Source organism: Amblyomma mixtum, chromosome 4 (assembly GCF_055824585.1).
Source record: "Amblyomma mixtum isolate Tamu chromosome 4, ASM5582458v1, whole genome shotgun sequence".
Classification (NCBI taxonomy): Eukaryota; Metazoa; Arthropoda; class Arachnida; order Ixodida; family Ixodidae; genus Amblyomma; species Amblyomma mixtum.
Genome location: NC_143015.1, coordinates 19,959,740 through 19,973,233, shown reverse-complemented (window position 1 = coordinate 19,973,233; position 13,494 = coordinate 19,959,740). Strand labels below are relative to the sequence as shown.

Genomic DNA, 13,494 nt, shown 5'->3' with positions numbered 1-13,494 from the left:
CATGTATTTCCAGGTTCCTTTTCCTGTTCCTATATTCCAGGTCATTCAGGTCTGCGTTTATCTGGGACAGTTCCTCGCCAGGCCGTGCACGTTCAACTTTCTCCAACCTTTCCCTCAGCTGCGCGATTTCTTTGTCTTGGTTGTTTACGCGCTTCAGGATCTCATCAAAATGGTCTGACATTAACTGAACATTTTGTTCGATGTTATGAACCTGGTCTCTCAGTGGCAATAAACAGTCGAGCTTTCGGCTCAATTCTGCGAAGGCCAAAGCGACATCGAACGACTGATCAGAGGCTGAACCCGTACGCGGAGCAGTGGCCATACCACTCACTGAACCGGTGCGCGATGACCCTATTTTACATGTTGGGCAAACAAACACTTTCCGAGCACTGGCAGCCTTCTTTTTCCCTAACGACTCGGAGATTCCAGAACAAACTGTTGCATGGTACGGGTAGTTACATTCCTTGCACTTGATCAAGTCCTCTGTGTCTTCTATTGTTTCGTTGCAAGCAAGGCAAATCTCGCACTCATCGGTAGGCATTACAAGTCATGCACGCATGAAAGCGAATAAGAAGTCCGGCAGCAGCAGCAGCAGCAGCAGTGACGCACAAAAGAGCGTAAGGGAACAATGAAGCAATGAAAATTACACACCTGCGAAAAATATAGATGGAGCGTGAGAACTGGAACGCGTCCGAATCACGCTGCTGCCGCTGCCAGGCAGCATTTGCGGTTCCTGCAAGCTGCGCTAAATCTTTAAACTGCTTCGCAGGTTTGCTGGTATCGACTGACATGCTTCGCTGTTGGCCCTGAAGATTCTCCGTCCGATATCAAGCTGTTTTCTGCAACTGACTGCCCCTGATTTACGCCTGCGAAACCATATCGTCAAGTGCTTCATCGCATTGATGAATACGCCCCCTGTCCCAACGGAAAGCCCAGATATATAAGGATTCGTCTCCGGCTTTTCATCACTTTCTGGCAGCATTTGCGGTTTCTGCAAGCTTCGCTAAATCTTTGAACTACTTCGAGGTTAGTAGAATTCAATTTTCTTCGTTCTTCGCCTCTTTTTTCTTGCCACAAGTGCTGCCAGCTGCGGTTGTACTTTTTGCTGCTCGTCAAACTCGTCTGCAATGCTGAAGAATGTCGAACTCGCAAAAGGAGCTGAAGAATTAGAATTGTTAGTTAAAGAAAACTTGAGGAAGTGGTGACCTAGTTTTTCCACTGCATGGCTTCAGACTCAGCTGAATCCTCCTTAAGCATTCCACTATGTCCTGATAAGCTTGAACATATCTTTGCGAACAGTACTCACTCTCTTATCCATTTCAACGCACGCAGCCTCAGGAAAAACCATGAATCTATCGATAACTTTATCACTTCACTTCTACACTCATTTTCTTTCATTTGCATTTCTGAAACCTGGCTCTCCAATTTCGACGACAACCTGTTTGGTTTTACATCCTATATGCCAGAATACTGCAATCGCCTATCCAGCAGACGTGGGGGTGTTGCAATTTTTATTGCCGCAGAAATTTCATACCACCGTAGATCAGACCTCGCTCTGAATGCAACGCAATGCGAATCAGTTTGGATTGAAGCGAATCATTCACTCTTTTCCGCTGACTGCCGTAAGTTGGTACTCGGCTGCATCTACCGTTCCCCGTCATGATCAATCCCTGAGTTACTGTTAGCGCTAGAGTGCACATTAAATAAACCATCTTTCGTAAACAAGAATGTTATAATTGTTGGAGACATTAATATTAACCTCCTAGATACGGAGAACTCCTATGTTGTTTCCTATATTGACTGTTTTCGGGTCGGGTGAAGTGTTTTCGGGTCCTTGTTAATCGACCATTTTCTTACCAATATTTCGCCCTCACCATATTCACGGGTCATGGAACTCGACATTACAGATCATTTTCCTATTTTCATTACGGACAGTGAAGTTTCCCGTCCTTCGCGTTCAGTTTTCTTCACTTGCAGGTTTAATAGCGAAGAATTTTTTAATGCTATTAGTGATACTGAATGGTCTCCTTGCTTTGCGTCGAGTGATCCCGAGCGCGCAATGGAATGTTTTGCCGCCTTTTTTTCATCTGCGTATCTCAGAGTACAACATCAGTAAAGTGTAGAAAGAATTACAGTTTTCCCCACAATCCATGGCTTATAGGCAGTTTATTAGGCTGTATGCGACGCAAAGAAAATTTATACAAAAAAATAAAGAAGCAGCCTTTTTATGTTTCTTTAGCTGCACGCTAGACAAACTGCGCTACTGTGCTAAAGAGAAAATCTTACTGTAAGTATGAAATAGATAAAAATGAAAGCAACACTAAAAGGCAATGGGAACTTTTGAGTGACTTCCTCAAATTACCCAGCACAAACAGCCCCCTTACTGAAATTAATTTCCACTGATCCATACAACATTGCAAATGCCTTTAGTGACTTCCTTTCTGTGCATTATAATAGTCGTCCACCTAGTGCAGAGAAAAACATAACGCGCTCTAAAGAATCTTTTTTTTCTTTTTCCTGTTTCGCCTCGTGAAATCAAACTGCTGATTACTGGCCTCAAGGACACTAGCCCTGGATTAAATAAGATATCCTCTCGGCACCTTAAACTTGTAGCCAATATGATCTCTGAACCAGTTTGTCATGCTATTAATCTCTACCTAAAGAGAGTTGTTTTTCCTGCTTGCCTCAAAAAAGCTAAGGTCTGGCAGCTAGACTAACTTAGCTCTGATCTCTTTGACTGATTTTATCAAGCAAAGCATTGATAATGACGAGTTTGTTGGTTCTGTATTTTTAGTATTCACGAAAGTTTTTGATATGATTAATCACTCCATATTGCTTCAAGAACTAAAATTTTAGGGAACTACAGGTCCTGTGTCGCGACTGCTGAAAAGCGATTTACAAAATCGTCAACAAATATTCAATGTTGGTGGAAGATTCTCCCAAGCTAAAACCATTAACCAAGCTGTTCCTCAGGGCTCTATTTTAGGACCCTTACTCTTCATACTATATATTAATGAGGGTAGATGTGTAGGCCAGTTGGTGAGACATGAAGGAGCTAGACAACGCAGCGGACACGGGACCGAGAAAGAAGACGCCCTGTGTCGTCTTCTTTCTCTGTCCCGTGTCCGCTGCGGTGTCTAGCTCCTTCATATATTAATGACCTTCCTAATTCTATTAGTCCCGCCGCCGCGGTGGCTCAGTGGCTATGGTGCTCGGCTGCTGGCCCGAAAGACGCGGGTTCGATCCCGGCCGCGGCGGCTGAATTTCTTTGGAGGAGAAATTCGAGGCCCGTGTACTGTGCGATGTCAGTGCACGTTAAAGAACCCCAGGTGGTCGAAATTTCCGGAGCCCTCCACCACGGCGTCTCTCATAGCCTTAGTCGCTTTGGGACGTTAAGCCCCATAAACAAACAAACAAACAAACAATTCTATTAGTCCAACTCACTGTGTCTTATATGCTGATGACACTGCCATGTCATTATCTAATACGCCCATAGATGATCTGACTCTTGAATTGAATGCCGTTGTAAGTAATGTAGCCAAATGGTGCACTGGTAATCAGTTCGTGATTAATCCCGCTAAAACGAAATTCATAGTGTTGAAAAGTAGCCAGAAAATTATTTCGTGTCCTCCTACGTTAAACCTTTGTTCTTGTAATGTTCCGCCTTCTGATAACACCAACTTCCTCTGCGTTATTCTTGATTTAGCTTTTAAATTTTCCGCCCATATCACTCATCAAAAAAAAGATCTATGTTTGGCATCAGAGCTCTAATTAAGGCGCGTCCATATTTTTCATTCAACCTACTCCTATCTTTGTATTATCCCTTCATACATAGTCACATCACTTATCTGGCCACTTGCCTCAAAACCCCTCCTCAAATCGGTGGGGACACGACTGCCTCAGGGCTGTGGACATACCAGACATGGCTAGGCCGTCCTTGACAAGTCTTGAATGCTGGGACTGGAAGTTTAGAAGGGGCTTACCCGCCTTTGGAGCATACACCCAGCAAACATGAAGATTGGTTAGCTTCAGCTCCAGGTCCAAAAACCGGATACAACCCTCTCTTGGCACTTCAAATGTGAAGTTGAGGCCCTGACCTCTTTCCTTGAAGATCTTGAGAATATCAGGCGTCGTTCGGATGCTGCTGGCCCCTTTGATGAAGACAAGGTAGACGTCTACATACCTGAAAATTCGTCTTGCGACGTCCTTCAAGTCAGCGTCCACGTTCCTGTCTACCTTCGATAGAAAAATATCGCTGAGAATTGGAGCGACCCGAGAGCCGATACACACTCCCGAACGTTGAACGTACACCTTGTTTTCCCACATGATGAAGGTCGATTCTAGGTATGCTGAAAGTAGCTCGAGGAAACTCTCCACTGTCATGCTGCAGGCGTTTCTGCAGGCGAGTTCACCGCCTGCGAAAAGGGGGTTGTGTACAAGGTGCCATTGGCCTGCGGGAAGGTGTATTACGGCCAAACGGGCAGATGCATAAACGTGCGGCTGCAGGAGCACAAGAACTCACTGGACTGCAGAAAACCAGTGTCTTCGAACCTTGTTTTGACTGCCGTGAGTCCAAGGAACTCGGGACCTGCATGTGCTCGCCGGACCTTGACAACACTACGATTGTGTACAAGCATGGCAACGTGTTGTGTAGGGAAATTTACGAGGCATGTAGTATCGCCAAGGGTCATAACACGTGCGTGGCCAAACCGTCTGTTGCTATACGGGAGAAAGAGGTAGCATATCTGGACAAGTTCTTTGCGCCTTGATAGCAGGGGATGGCGGTGACTGTTGTTTTTAGTTTTCTTCTTTTGGTTTTTGACCAACAATTTTATCGCACTTTCTTCCTTTATAAGTCTACGTGTTTTCGAATAAGCTTCCATTTGTTAGTCAGCGCTCGTGTCGTCTACTCTTTCTGTCCGTGTTGTTCGCACTAAAATTTTGCAAGAGAACTGATAGTAGGGGATTAGGGGAGAAAAAAAAGTGAACAAAGGGAGAGGGTGAGAAGGCCGGAAATGTGGTGGAAGATATCACGTGGGAATGGTGAAAAGAGCGATAATATACTTATGCGAGGTTCTAGGAAATGGTCTGACCACGTGCAAGACATTTCTTAATTTAAAATTATGCTAACCCTGGAATGTGCCTGAGAGATTCCACGTTTCCTCTGGACATGTTAATCCCTGTTGGTTGCAGTGTTTTAAATTAGTGGATTAGGAATGCTTCTCTGTATTTTCTGTCCCTAGTCGATTTGAAGCCTGACTGAAGAATGAACCATTTGAGTTCATCGAATTTGTGATAGCGTTGATTAAGATGGGTCGACACTGCCTTCTGTTCATTCCGTGTTGTGTCAGCCCGGTGCCCGTTTTATCTGGCACTCATTGTTTGCCCAGTTTCTCCGATATATTGTTTCTGGCAGAAGGAGCACTGGAGCATGTAGATAATATTGGACGATGTGCAGTCAAAACTGGTCTTTATATCGAAACTGAAATCGCTTGCCGTACTTTTAACCGTAGTGTCCCTTTGTAAATGTTCGCATGTCTTGCATCTAGGTCGAGAGCATGAAGTTACTGTCGGTGGTGGTTTGTTACCGAGCCTAGCATGTACCAGAATGTTCTTCAGGTTTGTGTTGCGTCTGTATGTTACCCTTGGTGCGTCGGGAAATATTTTCTTGAGACGGTTGTTACCAGTTAAAATGGGGTGGTATTTCCGTAGAATACTGTTTATGTTTGGAAGCGCGTTTGAGTATTTCGTTATAAGTGCAGGAGGTGGTTGACTGTTAGCTTTTGTTCGTTTTTTAAGAACTACATCTCGTTTCAAAGTGGCTGCTCGTTGGAACACATTATTAAGGGTTGTCTGTGGATAGTGTCTGGTGATTAGTGTGTTTTTTAGCGAGTGGAGGTGTTTCAGGTAGTCGTCGTCGTCGCTACATATTCTTCTTAGTCTCGTTGCCTGTCCTACGAAAATACCTTGTTTGCAGTGTCTTGGATGATGGCTAGTGAAATCTAAGTATTGCTGTCGGTCAGTCGGCTTCCTGGAAAGTGTGGTTTTGAGCTCGCTATTTTCTAAATGGAGGTAATTGATTTGCGTTTTCGAGGAGTTGAAGGTGAATTTAATGCTGGAGTGGCATGAATTTAAATGTGTGACGAATGCCTTCAGGGTCTCAGCCCCATGCTCCCATATCATGATAATGTCGTCTGTGTAACGCAGGTATATAAGGGGTTTTTTAGAAGTTAATTTAGAAGTTTAGATTCTAGTAGCCCCATAAAAATGTTCGCGCAGGTGGGTGCGAAGGGAGTGCCCATGCTTGTTCCAAATACTTGAAGGTAGTAAGAAGAATCGAATTCAAAGTAGTTGAGTGTTAGTGCCAATTCAAGTAGCGTGAGGTACACTTCAGTTTCGTGCGGGTGAAGACTTAGAGTTAGAATTTTGGAGAGCGCGTCGATACCTTCATTTATGGGAATATTTGTGCACAAAGCGGCGACGTCCAGTGTGACAAGTATGCTATCTGCTGGGATAATGGAAGCGTCATTCAGAGACTCTATTATGCGGAGAAAGTGCCGTGTATCCTCGACAAAGGAAGGGAGGTGGGTGGGAATATCTGCAAGATAGTTGTTCAGAAAAATTGATAAGTTCTCTGTGGGTGTGTTATTGTTTGAAACGATAGGTCTGCCGGGGATATCAGCGGTAAACAAGTCTTCTGCGGAAACCTTATGGATTTTGGGAAGTAGGTAAAAGCGTCGTGCCTGTTTGTTTAGCGGATTTAAGAGGTGGTAGTCAGACTGGCTGATTAGTTCCCTTGATAATAAGTTTGCCAGTTTGTTCAGAATCAATTTGCAGAACTCTGAAGTGGGATTTGAATCTAATTTCCTATAATGACAAGGGTTGTTGAGTTGCCTAAAATCTTCTTTTTTGTATTTTTCGGCCGGCAGGATAACTACGCTACCTCCTTTGTCAGCAGGCTTAATGACTGTATCGGTTCTAGAAGCTAAGTGGTTCAATGTAGCCTGTTCCGTTGCGTCTTCGAGCATGCTTTGTTTGGTCTATAATTTCTTTTGAGACAGATTTAATGTACAAGTCTAATTCGGGACTCTGCTGTGCTTCCGGCGTCCACGTGCTTTCGGCTTTGAGAGGGATGGGATTAAGGCTGGTTACTTCAGTAGGGTGAGCACGTGTTGACCACGGCAGCCGGAAAAAACGTCCCCGGAAGATATGTCCCCAGAAAAAAATGTTTGGTTTAGTTTATGGGGTTTAACGTCACAAAGCGACTAAGTCTATGAGAGACGCCGTAGTGGAGGGCTCCGGAAATTTCGACCACCTGGGGTTGTTTAACGTGCACTGACATCGCACAGTACACGGGCCTCTAGAATTTCTCCTCCAAAGAAATTCAACCACCGCGGTCGGGATCGAACCCGCGTCTTTCGGGTCAGCAGCCGAGCACCATAACCGCTGAGCCACCGCGGCGGCTCGGAAAAAATGTCCCCGGAACATACATCCCCGGAAAAAATCTCTCGATTTGTGAGGTAGGAAAAACTGTCCCAAAACGGGTGACATCAAACGTATCGTAAGCCGCCGTAATTTGAGCATCCGGCCGCCTCGCATCAGTGCATGCGTGCGACTCGCATGAATGCATATGATGGCTCGCATGAGGCGGATACAAGTTGTTTGCCGATGGACCGAGTTCCTGCTCCGTAAACGCAACGGCATGGTCGGAGCAACGCAAGTGTGGCAGTGGTTTATCGCTCAACGCTTAGAAGGTTTGCAACAAAACACATCATGCGAAAGACATCTCGATACACAAGCTAAGTACAAGCTAAATTGTATTAGCCTTCACCCAGCAACTCATTTCCTTTTACTGTCGTCGCATTTCACTGATTTTATGTTACATCACCATTTTCACCGTGATACCAAGGCTTGGACTACGTATCTTCTTGGCAAGCTGCAACATTGCAAGCTACAACGGTTACACATGTTGACACGGAAGCGACTAAACAACGAACAGATATTCCATCAAGAACAATGATGGCGGCGAAATGGAAGTGGTCGAGTGCGTCTCTGGATCGTTCGGCGCTTCTGCGAATTCACCTGCAGAAGGGCTTTTTCTTTGCATAACCTGGACTGCATGACCATGGTGTGGTCTTGTACTACAAAATGCTTCACGCTTACATCTATTCTCAAATCCAAAGAAGAGACTAATAAAGAGGTCAATTTTCTGTAAAGTGGGTTCCGGAAGGAATTTTTTTCTTCACTTGGGGACATTTTTTCCTAGACGGTGCTTCCTCAGGGGACCTTTTTTCCAGGGACCTTTTTACCCGGGATGTATGTTCCGGGGACGTTTTTTCTGGGGACGTTTTTTCCTACACCCGTTTACCACGTGTTACAGGAAAGAGCTAGGTTAGGAATCGGGGTGTTCGTTTTTTCGGTAAAGAATTCCTTAATTCGCAATCTTCGCACAAATTCTGTGAGATCTCAGTGAAGTTCATACTCGTTAAAATTATTGTTAGTTGGACAAAATGTGAGGCCATGCTTCACAATCCGTTTGTCGCTATCACTTAGGGATTTGGAAACATCGACAATGTTGCTGTTAGTGTCCTGCGGCGGAAAAGGCGTATCTTTTGTCTGTATCGAAATTGGCGGGCGGTTGTTAAACTGTCCAGATGTATTCGTATCTAGCGGAAATTTAGCTCTGATTTGTTTACGCTGTCGTTTATCGTGTAGCTTGCGTTCTTTTCTGGCTACAAAATCTGCTAGTGCCTGGCTTTCGTCCGAATTTAGTTCTATCTTACTAAGTTGATCATCGAGGGAATTTAACTGGTCTTGACAATGTTCTTTTAAAATAGCTATGAGTGAAAGGGATCCGTCATTTGAAATTATTTCCCATTGAGCGATGGGAAAAAAAATTAAAATTTTAAATTAACAATTGTCTTTCACGTGGTCAGACCATTTCCTAGAACCTCGCATCAGTGTATTATCGCTCTTTTCACCCTTCCCACCTCATATCTTCGACCACATTTTCGGCCTTCTCACCCTCTCCCTTTGTTCAGTTTTTTTTTTCTCGCCTAAACCCCTACTATCAGTTCTCGGAAACCATGACATTCCTGTTGCCACCTGCACCCCCACCTTTTGGCTTTCTCTGAACTCGAGCCATTTCCCCCCCCCCCCCTCTGCCTTGTCCTTCCTTAGAAATGCCCCCCCCCCCCCCCCCCCTTTTCTTTCTCTTTCCAGTGCCAGCCTATTTTGTTTGCCTCGTTCTCATTTCCCTGTGCCACGCTGACTAACCCTCTTATCTGAGTTTTACAGGTCCACCCAGCGCCTCCCCCAAGTCGCAGCCCCTTCAAAGAAAACCTTTGTTCATTACACACCCCCCGGATATAAGTTTTTCCACTATAGCAGCTTAACGAATCAAGATTCACCCTTCTTGACACGCATCCCCTCTCACACCACTTTCCTTTCCCCAACCCGGGGCCTTCCTCCTCGGAGCGAAGGCCCTATTTAATCCCTGCCAATGATGGACGCTTTGCCCAGACGAAAACAAGTCCTCTTGTCGAAACGTTGGCTCAAGCAACCTGAGGTTTTATCTATAAAATTAGCATGCCTATAAAATAAAATAAAAACAATAAACTAACTACTGCGGTAAAGCTGAATGACAATGCATCCACAAATATTGTGGCATACACAGCGCGAAGTCTGCTTCTCATGTTGCAGTAGCTTCGATTTTCAGAGGCTTTAGCACTGGAATTATTTTTTCTTCCAGGTTGTTTTTGCATCTCGGTAATTAAAGGAATTCTGTAAGGATGAATAGAAGATGCGAATTTTTAATTTTTTTCTTCTTTGCTCTGGTTACGATCCTTTGCCATATTTTGATTTTTCACAGGGGTAGTCATCGTGTATATAGTACACACGGGAATTGTCCCTTGAAATATTGTCACGATGACGAAGCTTGGAGTGGTGCGGAACGGAGCGCTCGCGCTAGGCCGGAGGCCATTAAATCACCTATTTGCTATAGTTCGTCGCGTCCCATTCTTCGGCTGGCTGCCACTTAAGAACATTTTTGTGGAAGCGACAGGACATGCGCAATTGATTCGTTAGGTAGCTACTCTGATAAACATTGAATTTCCCATTAGGGCTTCCCTCGTCCGTCCCACTTCTCGTCATCGCATCCCTGTCAGTGCTGAAGCAGAGAGCGTAATATTCCGCCTTCTTTATTTCTTTTACGGGTCACGTACGAACTCTCGAAAATACGCTTTATTTAGCTGAAACTTGGAAGGTCTTTCTTCTAATCACATACATGCTGAGAACGGATCACAAGCTAATAAAAAAGGAAACAAAAGGTTTCAAATTGACTGGTTCCATTAAAAAAAAGCATCAAGAGTCAAGAATTATCTCTTTCTCTTTTTCTTTCAGACAACTGCATAGAAATTGACTCAGGAGGCATAGAGAAAGGCCCGGAAAGTGCCAGACTAAGCTATGCTAGTCTCAAAGCACAGGCAGCAAATACTATATACAGACGTCTGTACATCATATGCCGACCCAAATAAAATAGATCAATGCAAACACAGTACAAAATGAAGTAAGCAATACAATCTGCATTCGAAAAAAGCGAACTTTTGAGAAAGCAAATGAAGTATTCCTATACTGCGCCAGCCTGAGCTAACGAGGAGTGGACGCCCAATTTCAAAACTTTGAACCACTGTCTACTGCATGCGCGAAGTGCGGTTATCAAAAATATGTGAGGCAAGAGAACTTTGGAGGGTGTATCGATCGCTTCATGCAGAGACGCGACACATCAGTAGCTAGGCCAGAAAAGACGCCCGGTCCTTTATTGCGCATAGATTTATAGCTGCGGCTGCAGCGAGGGAAAGGGAAAGGAAGAAGGGGCGTTGACATGTTATCAGGCCGCTTGCTTGATAGCCACATCTGATACATCTTCTTTCCTCTGTGAAAAGATCAGTTTTGACAATGCTCTAAGAAATTTGCCGAAACTTGTGATCATAAGTCAGCCGTTTAGGTTCCATGCGTGGTCGGGTTGTCCTGCGTGGAATGGCTGGCATGGTTGATCCAGTAGCTGCACCTGATGCTGTGAGCTGCGTGCTTGTGGCAAGTCCATCACGTGGCAAGTCCATGCTTGATCCACCAGCTGCACCTGATGCTGTGAGCCGAGTGCTTGTGGCAAGTCCATCACGTGGCTCACCCTGGCCATCGGCGGTACCAGGACTTGAAGTTCTTCTAGCCTCGGAGCGGATGTCCGCGTCGTCGTCGCTGTCATCGATGACGTTGTAGTACTCTTGGGTTCGCAGCAGATGTTGCCTATTACGCCTTAGAAGACGGTCGTTGTCCATTCTCACGATGTGGGATCGTGGAGCCACCTTCTGGAGAACCATCGCTTTGCGCGACCATTGGCGGTCGTCACGAACCCGCACCGTGTCTCCTTGCTGCAGTGGAGGCAGTAGTTTGCCCTTGGATGACTGGCGGTGCTTGACTACCGGGCGCTCCTGTTCGACGCTGCATTCAGGCAGAGTAGTGCGCAGCCGACGACCCTGCAACAATTCTCCCGGTGATTGTCCGTCCTCTAATGGGGACGCGCGATATGATAAAAGACCGATCCAGAAGTCGTCACGAGACTCTGCAGTTTTCTTCATAATGCGCTTCACTATTTGTACTCCTTTCTCGGCCAAACCATTCGACCGCGGAAATTCAGGGCTCGAAGTAATATGGACAAAGTCATAGCGCCGTGCAAACTCCGCGAACTCTTGGGAAGCAAACTGAGGTTCGTTGTCGGTACACACTTGGGCAGGAATTCCGTACCGCGCAAAAATAGACGCAACCTTTGTAACGACTTCGCGCGCAGTGGTGACGGCGAGTTTCTCAACGTCTGGAAAGTTTGAATGCGCATCAAACACCACTACGTACATGTCACCAGCGAAATGAAAAAGGTCGATTCCCACCCGGTGCCATGGCACCTTGGGTGTTGGCCACAAAATAAAAGGCTCAGAAGCTTGCTTGTAGGCGTACTTTTGGCATGCGCTGCATTTGCGAATGAGCGTTTCAATGGAACTGCCCATTCCTGGCCAGAAGATCAGGCCCCGAGCTCTGGCTTTACTTTTATTCAGCCCAAGATGTCCCGCGTGCAACTTCTGCAGTATCTCCACTCTCATTGTCTTCGGTACGACAATTTTGCATCCTTTCAGCAGTATTCCATCAATTTCCGATAGTTCTGCTGCAAATGGCTTCAACTCTCCTTCAATCTTAGTTCCTTGTGCCACCTGCTCCAAGACTTTGCTCAAGTATGGATCCGCTAAAGTCTCACTTTGCAGGCGCCGTTTTGTTGGTGTGCTTACTATGCTTGAGAGGACCTGTACAGCATGAACGTCGAGGTCTTCGGTTGACTCCAGGCCGGCACGAAGGGCAGGAGCACGGGACAGCATGTCCGCCAACAGCAGGTCCTTGCCAGGAACAAACTGCAGTTCGTAGTCATAACGAAGAATACGAATAAAGAAACGCTGCAGCCTTGGTGGCATATCTCCGATTGCCTTTTTCGCGATTGCCAGCAAAGGTCTGGGATCCGTTTCAATGACAATCTTGCGGCCATATACCAGCTGGTGAAACATTTCGCATGCGAAAACAATGCCCAGGGTTTCTTTCTCGATTTGCGAGTACCGTGTTTCGCTATCGGTGAGCGCTCGCGAAGCGTACATGACTGGGCGCCACTCACTGCCATGCTTCTGCAACACTGCTGCGCCTAACCCTAGCCCAGATGCGTCAGCCGAAATTTTGGTTTCTTTCTTCGCGTCGAAGAAGGCCAGCACAGGAGGCGTTGTTAATGCTTCGCAGACCTCTTTCCACTCACGCTCATGAGCCGAACTCCAGTCAAAAACGACGTTATCCTTCACCAAGCTGCGAAGTAGGGACGTTTTATCGCTCAGTCGAGGCACGTACTTGCGGAAATAGTTAACGACTCCAAGCATTCTGCGTACTGCATTTTTGTCATTCGGGTGTGGCATAGCTTGAATGCTTGAAATTAGATCAGAACTCGGCAGTATGCCATGTTCACTGATGACGTCTCCAAGAAATGTTATTTCCTTCACACCGAAGGCACACTTCTCACGGTTGAACGTAAGACCAGCTTCCTCTGCCCTTCTCAGTGCTGCTCGCAAGTGCTCATCATGCTGCTGTTTGCTGTTGCCACAGATTAGCACGTCGTCAACATATACACGAACCCCTGGCAGGCCGTCGACGATCTCTGCGAGCGTCTTCTGGAAGACCTCACTAGCAGACGAAATACCGAAAGGCAGCCGAAGGAATCTGTAGCGGCCGAACGGAGTCGCAAACGTGCATATTCGCGACGTGGCCTCATCTAACGGTATTTGGTGGAAGCCGGAGTTGGCGTCAAGGCGGGAAAACAGTCGCGCCCCTGACAATTCGCACTCAATGTCTTCACGTCCGGGCATAGGGTAGTGCTCACGCATGATGTGCTTGTTAATTTCTCTTGGGTCCATG

The 13,494-nt window shown here is 46.0% G+C and overlaps 1 pseudogene; it reads right to left on the bottom strand.

Annotated features, from left to right (window-relative positions):
* Positions 1 to 12,515, bottom strand: part of LOC149345821 (uncharacterized) — a 101,750-nt pseudogene extending 89,235 nt beyond the window's left edge.
* Positions 12,516 to 13,494: the final 979 nt, after the last annotated feature.